This window comes from Anser brachyrhynchus (assembly GCF_964034855.1).
Source record: "Anser brachyrhynchus genome assembly, chromosome: W".
In the NCBI taxonomy this organism is placed as follows: Eukaryota; Metazoa; Chordata; class Aves; order Anseriformes; family Anatidae; genus Anser; species Anser brachyrhynchus.
Genome location: NC_137704.1, coordinates 16,902,871 through 16,929,514, shown reverse-complemented (window position 1 = coordinate 16,929,514; position 26,644 = coordinate 16,902,871). Strand labels below are relative to the sequence as shown.

Here is a 26,644-nt window from a genome sequence, read left to right as displayed (position 1 = left end):
TACTGCACGTCTGTGCAAAGTCAGCAGTTTTTCTCTGAAGAAATCCCTTTGTTCTCTTCTCGCCTAAACCCAGGCCTCAATGTTAACCCTTCACACCCCTTAGTGGCACGAATTGCTGGACTATTCCTTACAATTCCTCCCTTTTTTTTTTTTTAATATCATCAATTCGTGTCTCTTCTTCAACCTTTGTTAGTAGCAGTTGGATTTCATCAGTCAGTTCTCGGGGTGTCCATTTCTTAAGCATCATTATCGACACATCACCTTTTCTCTCCCAAAGTCATCACAAATTGGGTGCTATTTATTACTCGCCGTATCAACAACGTAAAGCAAGGTATCATACAAGGTATAAACAATAATGTCACTATACCACATAAAAATAAAAACAGCATCCTTTTAACCCATGGTTCACCAGGCAACCATGAAAAGAAATCCCAATCCATACCCTTCCAAGTTTGTACTGGGACGTGGGCTAGCTTTCTAATTTCCTTTGTTATCTGCTTGACCACTTTTCCATTATCATCAATCTGTAGACAACAATTAGAATCGTTCAGTTTTCCACATACTCCCCCTTCTTCTGCTAGTAAATAGTCTAAGACCATTCTATGTTGGAATATAGCATTTCTCATTTGAGTGGATTGGTCAGCCAAAAGATCCAAGGCTGTCGCTGTTTGATTTGTTACAACTTCGAGGATAGCTTGCAACCTAATTATTCGGTTCAAATTATAAATAGGTTCTCGGGCTCCTGATATCAACTCATTTGGGTTCCAGGTAGCTGGCCCATAATGCTGTATGATTCTTTCAGGAGGCCATTCATCCTTTCCCCATTTTTGGGCACTATCCCCGGATAAGGAAGTATCAATAGATCATTTTACTCTGTTCAGGTCATCATATAATCTTATTCCTAAATGATTTCCTTGTGTTTGTGACAATAAAAAGAACAAGGGTCTTATGTACCCCACATAGCATATTCCCGACCAGTTTCCGGGTAGCCTCTTGTAAGCATGTTTGCCACACACCCAATAATGTCTCTTTAGGGCCCACGTCCCGTGTGGAAAATGACCATCCCATCCATCTTTACCCTTTGGGGCGTGATAATACAGAGTGTCCTTGTTACCGAGTGGTCCTGTTACAATGTCTGCCCCGTTTGTACTCGTATATGCACGCTTCCAAGCTCCCACGTTGGGTTTCCACTTACAGTCACAATTCAGTTCTCTTTGGCGACCTGTCATATTATAAGCCTTTTTCGCCGTCCAATCTTGAGAGTGTGGGAAGCGCCTTCAATCATGGGGTTGGGCCCGCTTTCAGAGCTTGTGTTACCATTCAGCCCTTCAGGGTGATCCAGCTCCTGGAAAAACTAATCACAATTTTATTATGGGTTTAAAAGGTTCTCATGTTATTTTTCTCAGGACAAACTGATCTTGGTGTGGGAGAAGTCCGGTCGAGGCACTCTCACTTGGCGGTCAATACCCATAGGGGTTGCCTCCCTCGGTAGACCATACACGCCGCAGTGGAGGGTCCTACCCCGGTCTTGCCTTCTCCCTTTCCTCCCTTCAGACTTGTCCTCTTTATCCAGTGCCCTTAATTCATGCAGAACCTCATTGCTGGGATATCAGTTCCTCTTTAGTCTCAGTTTCAGTTCCCCAGGAGTGGACTCAACCCTCCAGGCTTCGGTAGTTATTGGTCCTTTTATTCTGGATGCGTGGGTCCAACCCCTTTCTGCTGTTCTCACAGCTGTTTCAGTAGTAAGTAAAACAAGGTACAGTCCCTCCCATCGGGGGTTCAATGATTCTTCTCTCCAGGTTTTTATTAAGACCTTGTCTCCTGGTTGTATCTTATGAATAGCAAATCCTAAAGGTGGTGTCTGAGTCATCATCCCAATTTCTCTTATCTCCTGTAATCTCCTTCCAATGGTAATTATGTATTTCTGGATACTATGATCCTCAACTACATTGTTCCCTAGGGGCATCCCTTGAGAATAAGGCATACCATATAACATTTCATATGATGATAATCCAGTCTCACTGTGTGGTTTAGTTCTTATGTTTAAAAGTGCCAATGGTAAGCATTTCGTCCAGGGCAGCTGTGTCTCGATCATTAACTTAGCCAATTGTTGTTTTATTGTTTGATTCATCCTTTCTACTTTCCCTGAGCTTTGTGGGTGCCACGGAGTGTGGTATTCCCACTGAATACCTTTCAAGGGGTACATCCTTCAAATCTTTGTGGCTGGCGTATGTTCGATTATTTGCACACAACTGTGTTCCAACGGTCCTTCTTCTGGAACAGTTCCTAGAAATACTGCTGGATATAACAGGTTAGTCGTTTTCAAGGTTATGTCATCTTGTTCAGTTAGGATTGCCTGATATTTCACCATCCAGCTGGGTGATAACCAGTGCCCCCCCCCCCCTTTGTTCCAAAACGGTTGTTACCATATGTGGTCCAAAAACTTCAATACGTTTTCCCATTTGAAGGCAAATAATTTTCTACTATCTTTATCAAGAGGTATGCAAAAGAAGGCATCCTTTAAATCTATCACGGTAAACCATTTATATTTCCCTTTCACAGATGTTAACAATGTGTAAGGATTAGCTACTACCGGGTGAATATCCTTTGTTATTTCATTTATTGCTCTAAGATCTTGTACAAATCTATACTCGCCATTCGGCTTCTTTACTGGAAAAACTGGAGTATTGTATTCCGATTTACATTCTTCCAGAATCTGATATTTGAGAAATTTGTCAATAATTTTTCACCATTCCCGTGCCTAGCTTCTATCTTAAGTGGATATTGTTTGATTCAAACAGGTTTGGCTCCTTCCTTTAATTCCACCTTTACCAGTTGTGCCAGTTTCGACTTCCCTGGTACATCTGTTTCCCGTACTGTTGCTATAACTGCATTTTCTACTTCTCTTGGAATATTAACAAAGGGTTTATCTTTGATCATTAGGATTTGGCCTACTTTGGACTCAGGTACCTTCGTTATTAATTCTCCATCCTCAAAGGTTATTGTTGCATCTAATTTGGCTAATAGATCCCGTCCCAAGAGTGGCATCGGGCATTCTGGTACATACTAAAATTTATGGGTTAGTTCCTTACCCCCAAAATGCAAATCAAGGGGTTGTAAGAATGGCCTTTCCTCCTCTTTCCCTGTGGCTCCAATTATTGTAGTTGTCTTAGTTCCTAATCGTCCTTTTAAACTATTTAACACTGAATATGTTGCTCCTATTACATTTACAGCCTAATTGACACAGAGAAAGAAGCTCCCATAACCAACAAAAATTCAAGCCTCTGTCTTCGTTTCCTAGCTTTATTTCAACTAGTGGACCTGCTAGGGTAGATGCCCCAGGTCCCCATCATTCCTGACTGTTGTAAGTTTGTCCTGCAGCCTAAGACAATTTCTTTCTGATATCAGGGGCTGATTGCCCTGGAAAGAGGCTAGCCAGTTGCCTCTCTCTCTCTTTTTTTTTTTTTTTTTTTTTTTTTTAAGCCAGGTCCATTTTTTTTTTTTTTTTTTTTTTTTATTGCATTTCAAAGTTGGTCCAGAAATTCAAAAAATCCATAAATTCCATAGGGGTTTCTTTTGGACCTTGTTGGAACAGATTCTCAATTCCCAATAGCCAATTTAACCAGATTTTAGTATTTACATAATTTCCGGGGTGATTAGGGTCTCAGTGAGGGGGTCGGTCAGGGGAATGCAATCGTTGAAAGTTCCCTGAGCGGTCCCATTGGCAATCTGAGCTCACACAGGAACTCAGGTTGTTTCAAGAGTTAGCTGCTTTTCTGTTTCCACGACAACTCTCTCGGACCCATCACGGTCCCCCTGCCCCAGAGGGTTCACACCCGCGATTTAGAGATCTCAGCCTCGGGTTGAGACGGAACTATTAACATTCCTACATCCTCCTTCCCTGCTCATTCAACTTCAAACAGCTCTGTTAAATACTACATGCCACAAAGCCTTTAACACCTTCAACAACCCTTTTAACACTTCCTTTATCTTTCTCCAGCCCGTACTTTTCTAATGCCAACACCAAAGGCTCAGTCAGGGGCCAACTTAATTCCAAACCTTTTCCCTCCAACATGCTGAAACAACATATCACTATACAACATTTCATCCTATTTTCCTTCTCTCCTCAAAAACATTAATTGCAAGACACTGTTATTGATCCATAAAGTGGCCATTTAGTTTATATAGTGGCCACCATTGATTGCAATACTTAGTGAAAGTCCTCTTGCTTTCTGTGCCCCCATTTCTAACAATATCCTTCCAATGTGCCAATATGCACCCAAGGAGGCTTTTTCTTTTTTAGGACGTCTTTTTTTTTTTTTTTTTTTTTTTTTTTTTTTTGGATTTTCCCCTTTTCCTTGATTTCCCATTCCCTTTTATTTATTTATATTAGTTACTGTCCCTTGTTTCAATTTCCACGCAAACCTTTTTATTGCAGGTTTTTACTATCTTTTCCTAATCTTCTTCCCAAATGTCCCAATTCTCTGGGATTAAACTCTTCTTTCCACATACAAACTTTACTATTTCAGATTATTAATGAGCCCCATTCCAATCATAAATCCGCAGGACTTCGGAAAAACACCTGAAGCACTCAGCCTTCTGTCTTCTAGACAAATAATAACACCTTTTCCACAAAATTTACATTTCAATAAGACCGAATTTCAAGCCAAATGCTAATTTTTCTCATGCACTTTGTTAGTAAGCCTACACAAAACAGGGAATCACTCCTGTGTATCCGTCAAGATGGGGGTTTAAAAAGGTATTGAGGCCTAAATAAATTCGCTCTCCCCCTTCTTACCAAATTCCCAGGGCTCAGGCCCGAACCACCAAAGAAGTGACTCTCCGTTCTACCACTTTGATAATCAGTCAGCCCCGCTCCCCCGATACTTGGGAAACTGACCGAACACCACCGCGAACATACCCAAACTTCTAAACTGTTACTTAGATAATGCTCCCACCTTCCTCCTTGACACAGTCAAAACATTTAAGAACAAAACAGGATTACAAGATGCACCACCGGGGGTGGATTGTTAGGATACAGAGGTGGTAGGTTATCCAATGACTCCCATTCATCATCTTTTTCTTTTTCTTTTTCCTTTTTTTTTTTTTTTATTTTTTATTTTTTTGTTCTCTTCTTCGCCAAACTTCTCGTCTGCTTTTAGTGTAAATATTGAGGCTGGAAAAGGACGTGAGATCCTGATCCATAATCCTGCATAATCACTTTCCTCCTGGCTAAAAGGTTCCTTTGAATTAACATGTATATTTAAGGCCTGGCAAACCCAGTCTTCAAAGGATCCGAAAACGGGCCAAAAGACATGTGGTCTTAAAGGCTCCTTTGGCCATTCTGTCATACAATACTGAACCATTTTTAATTTACTTTTTCCCTTTTCTGGGGCCCCTATCGTTCCAATTTCTAATCATTATCCCTAATGGACTTTCTGGTGGTATGTCTGGTAATTTGCTCCCTTTTCTCTGGTCCCGGGTCTTCAATTTTGTCTGACCCATCTAGGAATTTTACTGTGGCAATTCCTACAGCCCTTGGTTGCCTTAGTGAGAGTGTCTTGCAGGGGGTTTAGGACCTATCACCCACCCACGAATCCTATAGGAATCGCTTCGGTCCTTCACCGGCCAAGTCCCTCGCGGGAGATTGGAACCGCGGTTAGAAGACCTCCACAATCGCTTCGGAACTACGTTCCGTCTCAGTCACACTCTCACACACACAGGCAACCGAAACCCACCCAACCGAACGGTATACGCCTTAAATACTTACGACTCCGTCGTCTTCGTTCGGATCTTCGCGCGCAGAATTACGGGCAAAATATAGTGCTGCAGCCGGCAAAGGGAGCTCATAAAAAAATCTAAATCTTTGCTTGCCCTTATTCAGGTTCAAGATGGCATTAGCCCCGACCTGACTCGAACAGGAGCCACCAAATGGTGGGGGCGCCCCTCCTAGATCAAGTCAGAATTCAGGAACCAAGACCATCCCGGACGAGCCCCCAATTGTTATAAATGACTGAGTCCCAAATAGGATTACAATCAAAGTTTACAATTTATTAAATGAATAGAGGCAAGCAAACAGCGCTGGGTGCGCCGGGAGTCTCTGCTCCACCAGGACGCACACCTGTTACGTAAGGCAGCTGGTTTTTATACTCCTAGGCTAATACATATTCATTACTACTTCTAGAAGAGGCAGGGTTATTATAATTGGTTTCCCAAATCCGAAGTCCTCCCAGGGGCGCCTGCTTATCAGTCTCTGATAGTCTCTCGGGGGCCGCTCGGACAGGGAGGCTCATATTCTTCCTCCTTATCTAGTGGTCTCTTGGCCGGCTGTCAGAAGTTACTGCACGTCTGTGCAAAGTCAGCAGTTTTTCTCTGAAGAAATCCCTTTGTTCTCTTCTCGCCTAAACCCAGGCCTCAATGTTAACCCTTCACACCCCTTAGTGGCACGAATTGCTGGACTATTCCTTACACCTTCAAGCCCTGTTTTCCCAGAAAGTCTAATAGCTTATTAGTGGCTTCCTTCACAACTGTTTTCTGCTGTCCTGACAATAAATATCATCCACATATTGTAACAGTAACACCTCCTCTGGAGGTTGGAATTGCTCCAAAATCTGTTCTAGAACTTGCCCAAATAAATTGGTGGCCCTGTAAACCCCTGAGGTAAAATTGTCCATCTGTATTGCTGCTTCCGCCCCATTTCAGAGTCTTTCCACTCAAAGGCAAATATATCTTTGCTCTCAGGGCCTGAGAGCACTCCATTAATAACACCGTTATTCCAGCCTAACAATTTACTATTTGAATGCCCAATTTCATTATCAAATCCTTTCCCAAAAAGTTAGTCCCTGCCTCGGGTGCATACAATAATTGCCCAGTGATCATTCTATCCCTAGTCTCAGCTTGGTGTCCCCAAAAAGTGGCACTGTTATCCCAGTCCCTTCTACCCCCATCACATTTAGGGTTTCATTAGTCAATTTAAGCCTTAATACTTTACAGGCCAGTAATGACTTAGCTGCCTCAGTGTATTGGGTTCACATGGCAAGGTTCTGGTAGGGGGGGCTGCAGTGGTAGCCCCTGTGAGAAGAATCCAGCAGCTGCCCCATGTTAGATAAGGGCCAGTTTCATCTGGCTCCAAAGGGGCCCACCGCTGCCCAGAGCCAAGCCATGAGCAATGCAGTTTAAATCTCTATGTGAGCACATCCAAGAAAAGGAAAAAAAAACTGCTGCACAACAGCAGCTGGGAGAGTGAGGAGTGAGAAACCTCCCTGCAGACACCAAGGTCAGTGCAGAGGAGGGGGAGTGCAGTGCATAGGTGCTCCAGGTGCCGGAGCCGAAGCCCCCCCGCGGCCCACAGAGTGGCCCCTGGTGGGCAAGGCAGACCCCCGCAGCCCATGGTGTACCACATCGGAGCAGATCTCCACGCTGCAGCCCATTCAGGAACAGCCCAGGGAGGTCGGCACCCCACGAGGGGGACCCCACACCAGAGCAGCTCCCAAAGAGCCTGTTTTTCGCTGCCCAGGGAGAAACCCACATAGGATCAGCCCAGGAAGGTCGGCACCCCACAACAGAGCGGGGGGGAGAGTGACTGTGAAGGAGCAGTGGAAACGAAGCACCACGGACTGACAGCAGCCCCCACTCCAGCCCCTCCCCCCCCCCCCCCCCCCCCCGCACCACTCAGAGCAGGGAAGAGGTGGAAGAGAGTGGATGGGGGAAGGTGCCCCCAGCTTGTTTCTCTGTTTCTCACCGCTCCAGCCCGTCAGCAATAGGTAATAAAGTTTATTAATCTTCCTATGCTAAGTCTGTTTTGCCTGTAACAATAATTGTAGAGTGATCCCCACTGAGGTACACTTGAGGAGCCCTTGAGGTACACTTTTTCATTTACTAGGGAACTAGCTTTCTGAGAAGCCCTGACTCCCCTATTCTGAATTTATAACAGCAATCTCTCCTCCTTCTTCCACTCCGGATATTCCTATTTGAAGTGGCCGGCCTGGCCACACTTAAAACATCTTCTCAAAGCCTGTCCCTGCTAGGATTTAGGCTGCAACACAGGTAGCTTTCCTTGTCTGCTATTCCTCCATCTCTCTTCCTCTCCTTTCCATCCTGGGCCCTCTATCTCTAGCCCTCTGCCTCACTACCCAGTACGCTGTGAATACCATTAGTTTCACTCTCTGCTTTTCCTTCTCATCTCCCCTCCTGGCATACACCTCCATACTACCTGCACTGTTCACTCCATCCTCCCACCTTCTGGAGCTTTTTCTGTATATCTGGCCAGGCTTTAATCACAAAATAAACTTTTAATAACAAAATAAAATAGCCCTTGGGCTACTGGGTCCTCAGGATTCATCCCCGAGTACTTTCTAATTCTGACCCCGAACCTCTCATAGGATTTCTATGTTGTGGGTTGTTATTGCTTCAGTTGGATAAGCGGATATTTCTGCTCTATCGGAATTACTCTCGGTTGGGGGGGGGGGGGGGGGGGATGTTAGTTCTTTCCCATTCTTGTATAGCTGCCTGGCAAATCATTCCCCTCCTAAACATTCTTCTCCAGTGAATAACATACTCAAGATTGACATTTCCCGCCCCCCCCGGAATACAAATTAGGACTTAGAAACGGATTTGACTGTTCAGCTAGGCCCTCAATTAAAGGCTTCATTTCCTTCTTAAAACTCCTAACCCCTCTGCTGGTAAGGGGGGAGTGGCACGGGCCCGCGTCGGCCCTGCACGGCCCCGAGGCCCCACCGGGACCCCGCCCCCGCTCCTGCCGCTCCGCGCTCCCCGGCGCGACTTCTCCAGGGACAGTGTCAGTTGCAGTCCCTTTCTCCCCTCCTGGAGCAGCTGCCGCTGCCTCCGGTGCAATATTAGGATTATAGGGAGCATAACTTGATTCCTCCTCTGAAAACGGAGCCTTAGTGTTTACATATAAATTTCAAGCCTGAATTTTCATCAGACCCGTATTTTGGCCAAAATACTGAAGTTCCTTTTATTAGCTTTTTAGGCCAGACAATTACACAATATTTAACCATTTTTAAATTATGTATATTTTTAAATCTTTTTCCCTAGTTTTGGGTTGTTTTTCCAAATCCTTATCATTCTCTCCAAAGGGCTATCTTTAGGCACAATCCCGGGGTCTCCAACCCCACCCCGCTGACTCTTGGAACCCTTAATCCCCATCTCTTCCTGACGTGCTGCTGGGGACTTTACCACCCACAGGGTACCACACGCCTTCACCTAGGATTAGGACAGAGGTGGGGTGTACTGCCGAGCACCTCACTTCACCGTGCTCGGGGTACCGTACACCTAAGGGCCCAAACCTCCGAGACTGTCTTTCACTCCTCTCCTCTCTCTTTTGCTTCGTCCCTCTCCAGCCAAGGGGACTTTGTTCATCCCCTCGCAGGATCACTGAGCCTCGCGGATCGGGACTTCACATTCGCTTCGCACTAAAAGTGCGTCTCATTCACACTCACACTCATTCACACCAGAGTCTCCCCGAACCCAACCCGAGGCAAGATACGGTAAAGTTTCCCTTACCTCGGTCCGTGCACAGCTTCCCGGTCTGGGTTATTGGCAGTAATCCCTGTGCCTGTTCCCAAAACCGCTACCAAAACCTTGCCATACAAACCCAATACAGAATTCAAAGCAGCAGTTATATTTAAGTAGAGATGTGTGATACTGTTAGTGGCTGCTTAGGGTAAAAGGTAATTAGTCTTATTAACAGCCTTCAGTATTTACGGGGTGAATGTCAATCATAGAATCATAGAATCATTAATTTTGGAAAAGGCCTCCACGATCATCTAGTCCAACCATCACCCTACCACCCGATATCACCCACTAAACCATCTCCCTAAGCACCAGGTCCAACCTTTCCTTAAATACCCCCAGGGACAGTGACTCCACCACCTCGCTGGGCAACACATTCCAATGCCTGACTACTCTTTCTGAGAAGAAATGTCTCTTAATTTCCAACCTAAACCTTCCCTGGCGCAACTTGAGGGCATTCCCTCTAGTCCTATCACTAGTTACCTGTGAGAAGAGGCCGACCCCTAGCTCCCCACAACTTCCTTTCAGATAGTAGTAGAGAGCAATAAGGTCTCCCCTGAGCCTCCTCTTCTCCAGACTAAACCACCCCAGTTCCCTCAGAATACATCTAAATCTTGATGCAATTGAATGTACTTCTAAACAAGTTAAATATTTATATGCTCGTGGACGAATTTAGCCACAAGTGGAATAGCTACATAAATTCAAACTAAAATATATATATATTTATATATTGCTCTAGTAGCTTACTCTATCATTTTCAACGTTTATTATCACTCCTAAGTGATCAAATCTTTCACTGTGCACATTGTATAATATGAAAGTCAAGAAGGGGCCAATGAAAGCTACTTCTCTTGCTTGAAACGCTACAAAGGGTTAAGAAAGTAAACTTCCAAATTTCTTGGGGTTCTAAATTATCTTTAAATAGAAGCTTTAAATAGGTTTAAATAGAAGCTACCAATTTCTGATGAGGATGACTTTCTGAATCTCAAGTTTAAACTGAGCCTACACAAACTATTTTGCCAACCGTTTTACTGCTCAACTTTAACATGAACATCTTCTCATTCAGCAACGTAATAGTAGCTCTGGATATTTAACTTCATTGTAATCTGACTCAGTACAAAGTGGGATTGGTATGTGTGTTCCTTGAAGGGAAAGGTGGAAGGAGTGAAACACTAATTTTATTTCAAGCTTTAAAAGTGCTTTTTCTTGTTGAAAGACTGTCCTGGTTTCGGTTAGGATAGAGTTAATTTTCCTCCTAGTAGCTGGTATGGTGCTGTGAGAAAAATCTCAATTTTCTTCAGACAGGATCTTCTGTGAAGCTATTTTATTTGCGATTGCAATGGCGGGCGTCCTGTCAATTAGGAGCGCATTATAGCAAACAAATCATAACCTTTTATTCCCTATTACCCGACAACTGATCACCTCCCCTGTTTCCTCATTGGCTGAGTACTACAGGTTCACAAGCTACTCGACGCTCCTCTATATCATATATGTACAATTTTTCTTTTTTTCAACCCTTTAATTTCTCCTTTCTTATGTTTTGAGAACTTGTGATCTTTGTTTTACTGTTCCCACACTGCTCATCCTCTTTTTCTCAAGCTTCCACCTTATTTTGGAGCAGTGAGGCCTTCTACTGTCCACTTATCTACTTAGCATTTCTCCTTATTGTGACTACACAACTACCTTGGAATACAGAAAATTAGTTCTCTACTGCAAAAACACAACTTTGTTTCTCACAAACTGAGGAAAAAACACTTAAATTTTCCTTTCATCTATTTGAAATAGTTCAGAAGGAATTCAATTATTAGAATGTACGTTGACTTAAAGCTTTTGTGTAACTGCTAAAAAACATGGTTTAAAAAATGTTTGATCTCTCTATTCTTCGGTATACATTAAAATGTCTGGAACTGTATAATAGATTGGTATAATGATTTTATAACAAGCTTTTAATGCTTTGAGTCACATGATCAGAAGATAAATTTTTGAAATTACCTTAAATTTAAATGAGTTTGTGTCCTGGTTTTGGCTGGGAGGGAGTTATTTTTTTCATTACACAGAGTCGAAGATTTTTTAGCTTTTTGTGCTACCCTGCCAGCAAAGAGGCTGGGGGTGCACAAGAAGCTGGGAGGGGACACAACCAGGACAGCTGACCCAAATTGGCTAAAGGGATATTTTATACCATATGATGTCATGCTGAACAATAAAACTGGGGTGGTTGGCTGGGATGGGGTGAGTGGGGGCTGCTGCTTGGGGATGAAATGGGCATCGGTCAGCAGGTGGTGAGCAATTACATGGTGCATTACTTGCTTTGTATAATTTCTTATCATCATCATTATTATTATTTCTCTTCCTTTTCTGTCCTATTGTATTGTCTTTATATCAATTCACACATTTTTAAAAAAACTCCCCCCCCCCCCCCCCCCCCCTTTCTCTCCCTCATCCCATTGTGTGTGGGTGGTGGTGGTGAAGTGAATGGCTGTGTGGTGCTTAGCTGCCTATCAGGTTAAACTAGAACACTTTCTAAGAAGTTCAAAAGCAAATAATCATGGTAAGTCGCAAATGTAATGCAGTCTTATTTGTTTGAATCCATTATGTGGATGCAGCTTGGAAGTTAAAACTCATGTTGAAAACTAATGTAGTTTCTGTGCAGGTGGCACAAGTGATATTTGTTATTTAAGAAGTCCTGAATTCAAGAATGGAATCTAAGAACTTCACCTCCAGTTTTCTACTAATGCCTAGCAAATATTGTGCTTTCATATAACAGACTAGAAAAACACGTTGGATCTTGCTAGAGACTAACTCATATAAAGACTATAATACTGATTTTGAAGCTCAAGTAATAAAGGTAGTGGCCGAAAATTAGCAAGTACCAGTGTTCAGTGTCTGTCTTATGTTCTATTTGAAGTTTCAACAGGAAACACCTTAATTGTCAAGGCCTATCAGAATGCAGGAGTTAAATGTTTTAGGCTCTTAATGTATGTCATGCTTTCAAGTGTGATACCATGACTGAGAGGTGGTGCACAACAGGGTTGGAGATAAGTGATCTAGAAGACAAAAATCATAAGTGGATGGGCATGCACCCTGATATCAGATAGCTTTGGTTGCTTCAGACAGCAGTGTCCTTTTAATAAAAAAATAAAAAATAAAAAAATCTTTTTGTGAATTCCCTTAAACATGTTCTTTGTGGCTAGCAGACTGTACTGCTGTTTTTTACTAGCAAGTTGGTCTCACAGCAGGTTGGAGTATCTATTTGCAGTACTTACCAGATGGTGATAAAACATTGGAAGCTTCCTGAGCCAGATAGAAATCTCTTGCTCTTCATTGGACAGTTTGTGCTATCAGGAGCAAATTCAGCAGTGTAGTTTTCCTCTGATTCCTAGGCAAGTGGTAACTAATTCTCTCTGACACTAAGGAGAAAAGTTGTGCATGTTAAACTATGCATAAAACCACATTAAGGAGATATTGCAAATGTACTGTTGCAAACTTGAGTGTCAGGCGCTGGAAGTCACTAGCTGTTGCTTTGCTTTATTTCTCAGATGTGAAATAAAAGTCCCAAGAGTGCCTGTTGCTTAGTATTGTAGGTAACATGAAGGTGGTACACATGCATTCAGTTTTTGGATGGATGGAGCAAGTGAGTTAAATGGTGGTTAAAATAATTTGTGGAAGTTGTGGTTTATGCTGAGTCTGTATAAACCCTTAGAGCTGTTGATATATCTAACTCTTTGTTTTGAGACACACACATACCCCAGTTCTCTCAGCCTCTCCTCATACAAGAGAGATTCCAGTCCCTTAGTCATTTTCATGGCCCTGCACTGGACTCTATCCAGTATGTCCATGTCTCTCTTGTACTGGGGAGCCCAGAACTGGACACAGGATGCCAGGTGTGGCCTCACTAGAGCTGAGTAGAGGGGAAGGATCACCTACCTTGACCTGTTGGCAATACTTCACCTAATGCAGCCCAGGATACAATTAGCCTTCTTTGCTGCAAGGCTATATTGCTAGCTCGTGTTCAACTTGGTGTCTACGAGGACCCCCAGGGCCTTTTCTAAAAAGCTGCTTTTCAGCTGGGTGGCCCCCAGCATGTACAACAACTGGAGTTGTTCCCTCCCAGGTGCAGGACTCTGCACTTCCCCTTGTTGAACTTGATGAGATTCCTGTTAGACCATTTTTCCAGCCTGTGCAGGCCGTTCTGGATGACAGCATGACCCTCTGTTGAATCAGCCACTCCTTCCAGTTTTTTGTCATGTGCAAACTTGCTGTGGGTGTACTCTACCTCATCATCGAGATAATTAATGAAGATGTTGAACAGGATTTGGACCCAGTATTGACCCCTGGGGTACACCACTAGATACTGGACTCCAACTAGACTTTGTGCCACTGATCACCACCCTTTGGCTTCAGCCCTTCAGCCAGTCTTCAGTCCACCTCACTATCTGCTCATCTTGCTCATGCATCCACAGTTTGTCCATGTGGATCTTATGGGTCCAGTTTCCAATGCCTTCCTGAAGTCTGGGTAGAGAATATCCGCTATTCTCCCCTCATCCATCAGGCTGGTAATTTCATTGTACAAGTTTATCAGGTTGGTCAGGCATGACCTACCCTTGGTGAATCCATGCTGACTGCTCCTGATGATTTTCTTGTCCTTCATGTGTCTTTCTGAGATTAGCTGCTCCATCAATGGAGTGTGTGGAAGACAGCTTCCTGACTCAGCTCGTTAGTGAGCCTACCAGAGGAGGTACTCCGCTAGACCTGCTATTCATGAACAGAGAAGGACTGGTGGGAGATGTGGTGGTCGGGAGCTGTCTTGGGCAGAGTGACCATGAAATGGTAGAGTTCTCTATTCTTGGTGGAGTCAGGAGGGGGGGGGTCAGTAAAATTGCTACCTTGGATTTCCTGAGGGCAGACTTTGGACTGTTCAGAACACTGGTAGGGAGGGTCCCTTGGGAGTCAGTCCTGAAGGGCAGAGGGGTCCAGGAAGGCTGGATGCTCCTCAAGAAGGAAGTCTTAAAGGTGCAAGAGCAGGCTGTTCCCATGTGCTGTAAGATGAGCCGTCGGGGAAGAAGACCGGCGTGGCTGAACAGGGAACTTTTGCTGAGTCTCTGGGAGAAAAAGAGAGTTTATGTTCGTTGGAAGAAGGGACAGACAACTCGGGGAGAGTACAAGGAAGTTGCCAGCATACGCAGGGAAAAAATCAGGAAGGCTAAAGCCCAACATGAGCTCAACCTGGCCACTATGGTAAAAGATAACAAAGCATGTTTTTACAAATATATTAACGGCAAGAGGAGGGCCAAGGAGAATCTCCATCCTTTACTGGACGCAGGGGGGAAAATGACTGCTGAGGATAAGGAAAAGGCTGAGATCCTCAATGTCTTCTTTACATCTGTCATTAATAGTCAGACCAGTTATCCTTGGGGTACTCAGCCTCCTGACCTGGAAGTCTGGGACAGGGAGCAGAAGAAACCCCCCACAGTTCAGGTGGAAACAGTTAGAGACCTGCTGCTCCACCTGGACTGTCACAAGTCCATGGGACCAGATGGGATCCACTCGAGGGTGCTGAGGGAGTTGGCGGATATGATTGCTGAGCCTCTTTCCATCATCTGTCAGTGGTCATGGCCATCCAGAGAGGTTCTGGATGACTGGAGACTTGCTAATGTGATGCCCATCTATAAGAAGGGTCGTAAGGAGGAACTGGGGAACTACAGGCCTGTCAGCCTGACCTCGGTGCCAGGAAAGGTGATAGAACAGGTCATCTTGAATGCAATCACACAGCATGTGCAAGACAACCAGGGGATCAGGTTCGCTCAGCATGGGTTCATGAAAGGCAAGTCCTGCCTGACCAACCTCATCTCCTTCTATGACCGGGTGACCCTTCTGGTGGATGAGGGAAAGGCTGTTGACGTAGTCTACCTAGACTTCAGCAAAGCCTTTGACATGATCTCCCACAGTAGTCTCCTGGAGAACCTGGCAGCCCGTGGCTTGGACAGGTGCACTCTTTGCTGGGTGAAAAACTGGCTGGACAGCCAGGCCCAGAGAGTGGTGGTGAACGGAGTGAAATCCAGCTGGTGACTTGTCACGAGTGGTGTTCCCCAGGGGTCGGTGTTGGGGCTCATCCTCTTTAATGTCTTTATTGATGATCTGGACGAGGGAATTGAGCGCACCCTCAGTAAGTTTGCAGACGGCACCAAGTTGGGGGGAAGTGTCAATCTGCCGGAGGGTAGGAAGGCCCTGCAGAGGGACCTGGACAGGTTGGATCGATGGGCAGAGGCCAATGGGATGAGGTTCAACATGGATAAGTGCCGGGTCCTGCACTTTGGCCACAACAACCCCATGCAACGCTACAGGCTTGGGGCAGAGTGGCTGGAAAGCTGTGCAGAGGAAAAGGATCTGGGGTTGTTGGTCGATGTTTGCCTGAACATGAGACAGCAGTGTGTCCAGGTGGCCAAGAAGGCCAACGGCATCCTGGCTTGTATCAGGAATAGTGTAGCCAGCAGGACCAGGGAGGTGATTGTCCCCTTGTACTCTGCTCTGGTGAGGTTGCACCTCAAGTATGGCATATGCCCCTTGGCTCTCCCGCAGCGCTGTAGCACCTCCCTTGACTCTCTGTGTTCTTTGCGGTGCGCCCTTCGACTTTCTCAGCCCATTGTGGCACACCTTTTGGCTCACTTAGCCCATTTAATCGTGCCCCTCGGCTCTCCCACTGCATTGTGGCGCACCCCTTGGCTCTCCTGCCGCATTGTGACGCCTTGCTTGATCCTCTTTGTTCTTTCTCTTGCACCCATCGGCTCCATCAGCCTGTTGTGGCACGTCCCTCAGCTCTCTATGTTCTGACACCTCCCTCAGCTCTTCAGCAGCATTGTAGCAGTTCCCTTGGCTAAGTTCGTTGCGGCATGCCCCTTGGCTCTCATGCCACAACGTGGTGCGCTCCTCAGCTCTCTTGCAGCATTGTGGCGCTTGCCTCGGCTCTCCATCTCTGTTGTGGAGCACCCCTTGGATCTCCTGCTGCATTATGGCACACCCTTCAGCTCTCTAAGATGTTGTCACATCTCTTGGCTCTCATTGCATTGGGCTGTGCCCCTTGGCTCTCTTGCCGCAATGTAGTATGCCCCTTGGCTCTCCCGTGCCAGCGCGGTGCGCTCCTCAGCTCTCTCTCAGCGTTCTCTTGCCCCTCTGTGGTGCACCCCTCAGCTCTTCTGCAGTGTTGTAATGGTTCCCTTGGCCCTCTTAGCTTATTGTGGTGCTCTCCTGCAGCATAGTGGTACTTGCATCGGCTCTCTATCTTTGTTGTAGAGCGCCCCTCGGCTCTCTAAGTTTGTTGTGGCCTGCCTGACTCTATGTTCTTTGTGTCGCACCCCTCGGCTCCCTCAGCCTGTTGTGGCATGTCCCTCAGATCTCTATGTTCTGTCACCTCCCTTGGCTTTTTTGCAGCGTTGCAGTAGTTCCCTTGACTCTAAGTTCGTTGCAGCATGCCCCTCAGCTCTCTATCTCTGTTGCGGAGCACCCCTCGGATTGCCCGCTGCGTTATGGTGCACCACTCAGCTCTCTAAGATGTTGTCATGTCTCTTAGCTCTCCTTGCATCGGGCTGCGTCCCTTGGCTCTCCTGCTGTATTGTGGCAAGCCCCTTGTTCCTCCAACTACATTCTGTCACCTCTCTCAGCCCTCTAACTATGTTGCGGCACGCCCCTCTGCTCTCTCTGTGTTCCCCCATCACGTTGCACTCCTTGGCTCTTTCAGACCTGCTGCAGCACGCTCCTCGTCTCTCTCTGTGTTCTCCCGCCACGTTGTGGCGTGCCCCTTGGCTCTCCTGCCATGTTGAGGTATGTCTCTCAGTCTCGCAGCCCGCTGTGCCGCGCCCCTCGGCTCTCCTGCTGCATTGCAGTGTGCCCCTTGTCTCTATCAGACCCTTTGTGGCACACCCCTTGGCTTGCTCAGCCCATTGTAGCACATCCCTCAGCTCTTCTGCTGCATTGTGTGTACTTAGACAGCCCTCCCTTGGCTGTCTAAGTATGTTGTGGTGTGCCCTTCGGGTATCCCGTCGCATGCGGCATGCCCCTCAGCTCTCCCTCCAAGTTGTGGCGTACCCCTCTGTTCTCTAACTATGTTCTGTCACCTCCTTCAGCTCTTCTGCCACATTATGGCAGCTCCCTTGGCTCTCTAAGTACGTTGTAGTGTCCCCTTTGGCTCTCCAGGCACATTATGGAGTGCTCCTCATCTCTCCCTCCGCATCGTGGCATGCCCCTTGGATCTCCCACAGTAGTGTGGCACACCCGTCCACTCACCTGCCACATTGCTGCGCATCCCTCATCTCTCCCATTGCGTTGAGGCAGTTCTCTCAGCCTGTTGCAGCGTGCCCCTACTCTCCTGCCACATTGTGGAGCACCCCTCGGCTCTCTAACTACGTTGTGGCGCACCCCTCAGCTCTCTAACTACATTGTGGCAGTTCCCTCGGTTCCTTAAGTGTGATGTGGCACGTCCCTTGGCTCTCTCACTGCGATGTGGTGTGTCCCTCAGCTTTCTGTTGCAGCATGCCTCTCAGATCTCTCAGCCCACTGTGGATTGCACCTTGGCTCTCCTGCCGTGTTGTAGCTCACCCTTCAGCTCTCCCAATGTGTTGGGCCATGCCCCTCGACTGTCGAAGTACGTTGCGGTGCACCCCTCAGCTCTCCTGCCGCTGCCTTGTGGCACGCCCTTTAGCTCACTCAGCCTGTGGTGGCACATCCCTCATTTTTTCTCGCTGTGTTGTGCCATGCCCCCCGTCTCTCTAAGTACATTGTGTCACCTCCATTGGCTCTCCCACCATGTTGCGGTGCGCCCCTTGGACCTCTCAACCCATTGTGGCACACCCCTTGCATCTCCCACTGCATTGTGGCATGCCTCTTGGTGTCTCAGTCCATTGTGCCATGCCCCTCGGCTATCCCACTGTGTTGTGGCACACTGCTCAGCTCTCCTGTCCCATTGTAGTGCGCCCCTCGGCTCTCTCAGCCTGTTGTGGCATGCCCTTTGGCTCACTCTGCCCATTTAATCATGTCCCCCAGCTCTCCTGCCTTGTTGAGGCACATCTCTTGGTCTCAGCCCATTGCAACACAGCACTCAGATCTCCCGCCGCATTGTGACGCAGCGCTCAAATCTCCTGCCTCCTTATGGCACATTCCTTGGCTCTCCTAGTGATAAATGCCACGTCCCTCAGCTTGTCCCGGCACTTCCTGCCATGTCCCTCAGCTCTCCCAAGACTTTATGACACATCCCTCGGCTCCCACAGTACTTTGTGGCACATCCCTTGTCTCTCCACTTTATGGCACATCCCTCCGCTTTTCCAATGCTTTTATGGAACATCCCTCATCTCTCCCAGAACTTTGTAGTACAACCCTTGGCACTCCCACACGTTATTGCACATTACTTGGTTCTCTCACTGCCTTCTGTCACATCACTCGGCTCTCCCACACTTTCTGGCACATCCCTCAATTCTCCCAGCACTTCATGGCACATCCCTTGCCTCTCCCACTGCTTTATGGCATATAGCTCAGCTCTCCCAAAACTTATTAGCATAAACAACCCTCTACTATCCCACTGCTTTATGGCACACCCCTTGCCTCTCCCAACACTTTATACCACATCCCTCAACTCTCGTACTGCTTTACGTCACATCCCTATGCTCTCCCACTGCTTTCTGCCACATCCGTGGGCTCTCTCACTGCTTTATGGCACATTCCTTGGCTCTCCCAGCACTTCGTGGCAATTTACTCCGCTCTCCCTCCACTTTAATGCACATCCATCAGCTCTCCCACCACTTTATGGCATATATCTCGTTTCTCCCAACACTTTATGCCACATTGCTAGGCTCTCCCAAAACTTTATGGCATATCCCTTGCGTGTTCCATCACATGGCATATCTTCACACTATCCCATCATTTTATGGCACATCCCTTGGCTCACCCAACACTTAATTTCACATCCCTTGGCTCTCCCACCACTTCATGGCACATCCCTCTGTTTTCCCACTGCTTTATGACACATCCCTTGGCTCTCCTAACTGTTTATGGCACATCCCTCGACTATCCCACCACTTTATGATACATTCCTGCGCTCTCTCACTGCTTTATGGCACATAGCTCTGCTCTCTGGCTGCTCTATAGCACATCCTTCTGCTCTCCCACCACTTTATAATATGTCCCTCTGGTCTCTGGCTGCTCTGCAGTATGTCCTTATACTCTCTGGCCACTCTCCATCTCTTCCCTCTGTCCTCTCACCACTCTCCAGTACATTCCTGCGCTCTCCCTCCTCTCTGCAGTACACTCTTGCATTTTCCTGACACACTCCAATAGAACCCTTCCCTCTCCCGCTGTTCTCCAGCACATCCCTCCCCTTTGCTGTTGATTTCTTTGACATCTCTCCCTCCTCCTGCTGTGCTGCACTACACCCATTTTTCTCTCCCACCACTCTCCACTAGAACCCTCCACTCTCCGTAACATCTCTGCACTCTGCTACCAGTCTCCATCGCGTTCCTCTGTTCTCCCTTCGCTTTCCATTACACCCTTCTGCTATCCCACTTCTCTATAGTATAACCCTCCGCTGTCCTGCTGCTCTCCCATACATCTCCTGCCCATCTCCATGGTGTGATTTAACTCAACAGGCACCTAAGCACCATACAGCCACTTGCTCACTCTTCCCCCCCCCCCCCCCCCCAGTAGGAGGGGGGAGAGAAATGAAGAGAAAGAAAAAAAGTGAGTTGAGATAAAGACAATTTAATAGGACAAAAAAGTATCGTAGAATCATATCATAGAAGGGCTTGGGTTAGAAGGGACCTCAAAGATCATCTAGTTCCAACCCCCCTGCCATAGGCAGGGATGCCACCCACTAGATCAGGTTGCTCAGGGCCTCATCTAACCTGGTCTTGAATACCTCCAGGCAGGGGGCATCCACAACCTCTCTGGGCAACCTGTTCCAGTGCCTCACCACCCTCTGAGTAAAGAATTTCCTCCTAACCTCTAATCTAAATCTCCCCTCTTTTAGTTTAAAACCATTCTCCCTTGTCCTGTCATTATCTGACTGAGCAAAGAGTCGCTCTCCATCTTTTTTATAAGCCCCCTTTAAGTACTGAAAGGCTGCAATGATGTCACCCCAAAGCTTTCTCTTCTGCAGGCTGAACATCCCCAGCTCTCTCAGCCTTTCATCGTAGGAGAGGTGCTTCAGCACCTTGATCGTCTTTGTGGCCCTCCTCTGGACCTGTTCTAACAGCTCCACATCCTTCTTCTTGTGCTGGGGGCTCCAAACCTGGATGCTGTACTCCAAGTGGGGGCCTCACCAGGGCAGAGTAGAGGGGGACAGTTACCTCCCTTGAGCTGCTGGCCACTCCTCTTTTGATGCAGTCTAGGATTCAGTTGGCCTTCCGGGCTGCAAGTGTGCCCTGTTGCCTCATGTCGAGGTTTTCGTCCACCAGAACCCCCAAGTCCTTCTCAGCAGGGCTGTTCTCAATGAGTTCTTCTCCCAGTCTGTACTCATGTCCAGGATTGCCCCTGCCCCGGTGTAGCATCTTCCACTTGGACTTGTTGAACCTCATTAGGTTCACGTGGACCCAATTCTCAAGCTTGTCCAGGTCCCTTTGGATGGCATCCCTTTCTTCTATTGTATCAACCGCACCACTCAGCTCGGTGTCATCTGCAAACATGCTTAGGGTGCACTTGATCCCACTGTCTATGTCATTAATAAAGATATTAAACAGTACTGGTCCCAGGACAGACCCCCGAGGGACACCACTCGTCACCAGCCTCCACGTAGACAGAGCCATTGACCACCACTCTCTGGGTGCAATCTTCAAGCCAATTCCTTATCCCCTGAATGGTCCACCTATCAAATCCATCTCTCTCCAATTTGGAGATCAGGATGTCATGTGGGACTGTGTCAATGGCCTTGCAGAAGTCCAGGTAGATGACGTCGGTCTGTCTTCCCTTGTCAGCTGATGCAGTCACTCCATTGTAGAAGGCCACCATATTGGTCAGGCACAATTTACCCTTGGTGAAGCCATTCTAGCTGTCTCAGAATACCTCTTTGTCTTGCATAGGGAAACAATAATAATGATAAAAGAGTATTCCAAGCAAGTGATGCACAATGCAATTTCTCATCACCTGCTGAATGATGCCCAGCCACCCCATTTTAATTGTTCAGCATGATGTTATATGTTATGGAATATCCCTTTGGTGAGTTTGGAGTAGCCGTCCTAGTTCTGTCCCCTCCCAGCTCCTGATGCACCCCCAGCCTTCTCATTGGCAGGGCAGTTTGAGGATCTGAGAAGTCCTTGACTCTGTGTAAGCACTGCTCAGCAACAACTAAAACATCAGTGTCTTATCAGCATTATTCTCATCCTAAATCCAAAATACAGCACCATACCAGCTACTAGGAGGAAAATTAACTCTATCCCAGCTAAAACCAAGACAATATATACCCCTTATTATATACCATCTATGTCACGCTCAGGTCCCACACTTGGCAATACATTCCAATTAATCACCACCACCCTTCCTGTCCTTTCATATATACACACAGATATTATTCCCTTAGTCTACGGGTCATCCCTCTAAAATATTCATTGAGTTTGTTTAGTCCATGGCTTTGGGCTCCATATGTCATAACAGTCCTTCAGGACAGGAGATGTGGTGAGTGGTGTTGGATTGTTGCATGTTGAAACCGGTTCTGGTTCCATCACTTCTGTGTCATCTGTTACTCCGTAACATCTTGCCGAGGCGACCGGCTCCGGGGCAGACGCGTGCTGCAGCGGAGCGCGGGATCGGGACAGGCAGGGCTATTTTTCGGGCATCGAGCCTACGTGAGGGAGCCGCCAGGCACCGGCAGCCCTCGTGAGGGAGGCTGACGAGGCGTAGGCGGGGCCAGCAGCGTCAGCGACAGCTCCTCCCCCCGGCCGTTCAAAGGCAGCCCTTAGGGAGCGCGAGCGACCAGGAGCGCGGCGACCAGGGCCGGCAAACAGGGAGTGACGCGGCAGTTAGCGAGGCAGGGCGGGCAGGCAGGGCGGAGCGCTCACACCCGCCCATAGGGACAATTCCTCTAACGGCACTCTCCTGTCGGCTGGGCTACAATGGTCTCCACCAGGCACGGTGCCTTCTCTAGGAAGTCAGTGCACACCCAGACCGACTGCCCGTCCAAACATGCGGCAGTTCAGGTCTCCGGATGCGGGGAGTGTCTGAGCCTCTTGCTGCCATCGGCGGGAGGCAGAGAGACTGCTTGCGTGAGGTGCGAGCAGGTGGATGACCTGGTCCGCATGGTGGCGGAGCTCAAGGAGGAGGTGCAGAGGTTGAGGGATATCAGGGAGTGCGAGCGGGAGATAGACTGGTGGAGCGACTCCCTGCAGGACCGGAGGGAGAGGGACCAGGGTGAGACGCCCCAAAGGGGGGTGGACCCCCTGCCCTGTTGCCATCGGGCAGAGGGAGGGGACCTGCGAGTTGAGGAGGAATGGAGACAGGTCCCTGCTCGACCTCGCAGGAGATGCCCTCCCCTTCCGGTGCCGCCTTCCCAGGTGCCCTTGAACAATAGGTTTGAGGCCCTGGAGCTTGAGAGACCGGTGGGTGAGGATGAGGTAGGAAGCCTACCCGGGAGGATGCCTGAGGTGAGGAAGTTGACTCCACGCCTCAGGACTGCCTCCACCAAGAAAGAAAGAAGGGTGATTGTTGTGGGCGGCTCCCTCCTCAGGGGAATGGAGGGCCCTATTTGTCGGCCTGACCCCACACATAGGGAAGTCTGCTGCCTCCCTGGGGCCAGGGTCAGAGACGTTACCAGGAAGCTTCCAAACCTGGTTCGCCCCTCTGACTATTACCCGCTTTTGATAGTCCAGGCTGGCAGCGATGATGTTGAAAAGAGAAGCCTCAGGGCCATCAAACAGGACTATAGGGGACTGGGACGATTGGTGGAGGGAGCGGGAGTGCAGGTGGTGTTTTCGTCTATCCCTACGGGGGAAGGGAGAGGCACGGAGAGGACACGGAAAGCTCATGTGGTTAATAGGTGGCTCAGAGGCTGGTGCCAGCATAGAAATTTTGGGTTTTTTCACCATGGGGAGCTTTACTCGGCACCCGGCCTGATGGCCCCAGATGGGTCTCTATCTCCAAGGGGAAAACGGATCCTAGGCCAGGAGCTGGCGGGGCTCATAGAGAGAGCTTTAAACTAGGTAAGAAGGGGGACGGGGCTCAAACAAGGCTTGTTGGAGCTGTGCCAGGGGAAACAATGGCTAGGCCGGGGAAGAAGGCGATGGCCCAGCTGAAGTGCATCTACACTAATGCACGCAGCATGGGTAACAAACAGGAGGAGCTGGAAGCCATTGTGCAGCAGGCAGGCTACGACTTGGTTGCCATCACGGAGACATGGTGGGACCGCTCCCACGACTGGAGTGCTGCAATGCCTGGCTATCGGCTCTTCAGGAGGGACAGGCAGCACAGAAGGGGTGGTGGCGTGGCTCTCTACATTAGAGAATCTTTTGATGTTGTGGAACTCCAGGCTGGGAATGATAAGGTTGAATCCCTGTGGGTTAGGATCCGTGGGAAGGCCGGCAAGGCTAGCATCCTGGTGGGGGTCTGCTATAGACCGCCGAACCAGGATGAGGAGACGGATGAGGAGTTTTATAGGCAACTGACAGAAGTTGCAAAATCGTCGGCGCTTGTCCTCGTGGGGGACTTCAACTTCCCGGACATATCCTGGAAACACAACACGGCACAGAGAAAGCAGTCTAGGAGGTTTCTGGAGAGCGTGGGAGATAGCTTCCTGACGCAGCTGGTCAGTGAACCTACCAGGGGTGGTGCCCCGCTAGACCTTCTCTTCACAAACAGAGAAGGACTGGTGGGAGATGTGGTGGTCGGAAGCTGTCTTGGGCAGAGTGACCACGAAATGGTTCAGTTCTCTATTCTTGGCGAGGCCAGGAAGGGGACCAGTAAAACTGCTGTATTGGACTTCCGGAGGGCTGACTTTGAGCTGCTCAGGACGCTGGTTGGCCGAGTCCCTTGGGAGGCGGTTCTGAAGGGCAGAGGAGTCCAGGAAGGCTGGGCGCTCCTCAAGAAGGAAATCGTGATGGCACAGGAGCGGTCCGTCCCCACGTGCCCAAAGATGAGCCGGCGTGGAAGAAGACCGGCCTGGCTCAACAGAGAGTTGCGGCTGGAGCTTAGCAGAAAAAAGAGGGTTTATAATCTTTGGAAAAAAGGGCGGGCCACTGAGGAGGACTACAAGGATGTAGCGAGGCTGTGCAGGGAGAAAATTAGAAAGGCCAAAGCTCATCTGGAGCTCAATCTGGCTACTGCCGTTAAAGACAACAAAAAATCCTTTTACAAATATATCAACGCGAAACGGAGGACTAGGGAGAATCTCCATCCTTTACTGGATGCGAGGGGAAACCTAGTTACTAAGGATGAGGAAAAGGCTGAGGTGCTTAATGCCGCCTTTGCCTCAGTCTTTAGCGGCAATACCGGTTGTTCTCCGGACACCCAGTGCCCTGAGCTGGTGGAAGGGGATGGGGAGCAGGATGTGGCCTTCGCTATCCATGAGGAAATGGTTGGCGACCTGCTACGGAGCTTGGATGTGCGCAAGTCGATGGGGCCGGATGGGATCCACCCGAGGGTACTGAGAGAACTGGCGGAGGAGCTGGCCGAGCCGCTTTCCATCATTTATCGGCAGTCCTGGCTATCGGGGGAGGTCCCGGTTGACTGGCGGCTAGCCAATGTGACGCCCATCTATAAGAAGGGCCGGAGGGCAGACCCGGGGAACTATAGGCCTGTCAGTTTGACCTCAGTGCCGGGGAAGCTCATGGAGCAGATTATCTTGAGGGTCATCATGCGGCACTTGCAGGGCGAGCAGGCGATCAGGCCCAGTCAGCATGGGTTTATGAAAGGCAGGTCCTGCTTGACGAACCTGATCTCCTTCTATGACCAAGTGACGCGCTTGGTGGATGAGGGAAAGGCTGTGGATGTGGTCTACCTTGACCTCAGTAAGGCTTTTGACACCGTTCCCCACAACATTCTCCTCAAGAAACTGGCTGCTCGGGGCTTGGACTGGCGTACGCTTCGCTGGGTTAGAAACTGGCTGGATAGCCGGGCCCAGAGAGTTGTGGTGAATGGAGTCAAATCTGGTTGGAGGCCGGTCACTAGTGGAGTCCCCCAGGGCTCGGTACTGGGGCCGGTCCTCTTTAATATCTTTATCGATGATCTGGATGAGGGCGTCCAGTGCACCCTCAGTAAGTTTGCAGATGACACCAAGCTAAGTGCGTGTGTCGATCTGCTCGAGGGCAGGAAGGCTCTGCAGGAGGATCTGGATAGGCTGGAGCAATGGGCTGAGGTCAACTGCATGAAGTTCAACAAGGCCAAGTGCCGGGTCCTGCACCTGGGCTGCAACAACCCCAAGCAGAGCTACAGGCTGGGAGATGAGTGGCTGGAAAGCTGCCTGGCCGAGAAGGACCTGGGAGTATTGGTGGATAGTCGGCTGAATATGAGCCAGCAGTGTGCTCAGGTAGCCAAGAAGGCCAACGGCATCCTGGCCTGTATAAGAAGCAGTGTGGCCAGCAGGTCGAGGGAAGTGATTGTGCCCCTGTACTCGGCTCTGGTGAGGCCGCACCTCGAGTACTGTGTTCAGTTTTGGGCCCCTCGCTACAGGAAGGACATGGACGTGCTCGAGCGAGTCCAGAGAAGGGCGACCAAGCTGGTGAGGGGTCTGGAGAACAAGTCTTACGAGGAGCGGCTGAGGGAGCTGGGCTTGTTCAGCCTGGAGAAGAGGAGGCTCAGGGGCGACCTCATCGCTCTCTACAGTTACCTGAAAGGAGGCTGTAGAGAGGTGGGGGTTGGTCTATTCTCCCACGTGCCTAGTGACAGGATGAGGGGGAATGGGCTAAAGTTGCGACAGGGGAGTTTTAGGTTGGATGTTAGGAAGTACTTCTTTACCGAAAGGGTTATTAAGTATTGGAACGGGCTGCCCAGGGAGGTGGTGGAGTCACCATCCCTGGAGGTCTTTAAAAGACGTTTAGATGTAGAGCTTAGGGATATGGTTTAGTGGAGTACTTAGTGTTAGGTCGGAGGTTGGACTCGATGATCTTGAGGTCTCTTCCAACCTAGAGAAATCTGTGAATCTGTGAAT

At 48.5% G+C, this 26,644-nt stretch overlaps 1 protein-coding gene and 1 long non-coding RNA gene across 3 annotated transcripts in view; one reads left to right on the top strand and one right to left on the bottom strand.

Annotated features, from left to right (window-relative positions):
- Positions 1-26,644, top strand: part of LOC308184731 (zinc finger and BTB domain-containing protein 5-like) — a 56,340-nt gene that overhangs the window by 6,161 nt on the left and 23,535 nt on the right. Inside the window, exon 1 of one of the 2 annotated variants that reach the window (XM_080572132.1) lies at positions 7,651-7,763. The exons of the other annotated variant lie outside the window; for it this stretch is intronic. The gene's annotated coding sequence lies outside the window, so the exon portion shown is untranslated. Of the gene's footprint in view, positions 1-7,650; positions 7,764-26,644 lie in introns of those variants that run through there. 2 annotated transcript variants of the gene reach the window in all.
- On the bottom strand, positions 111-26,644 carry LOC308184880. Its single transcript, XR_013942990.1, has 2 exons — positions 26,569-26,644; positions 111-6,464 (listed from the first exon to the last, which is right to left on the bottom strand). It is a non-coding gene; the product is annotated as an uncharacterized lncRNA (long non-coding RNA).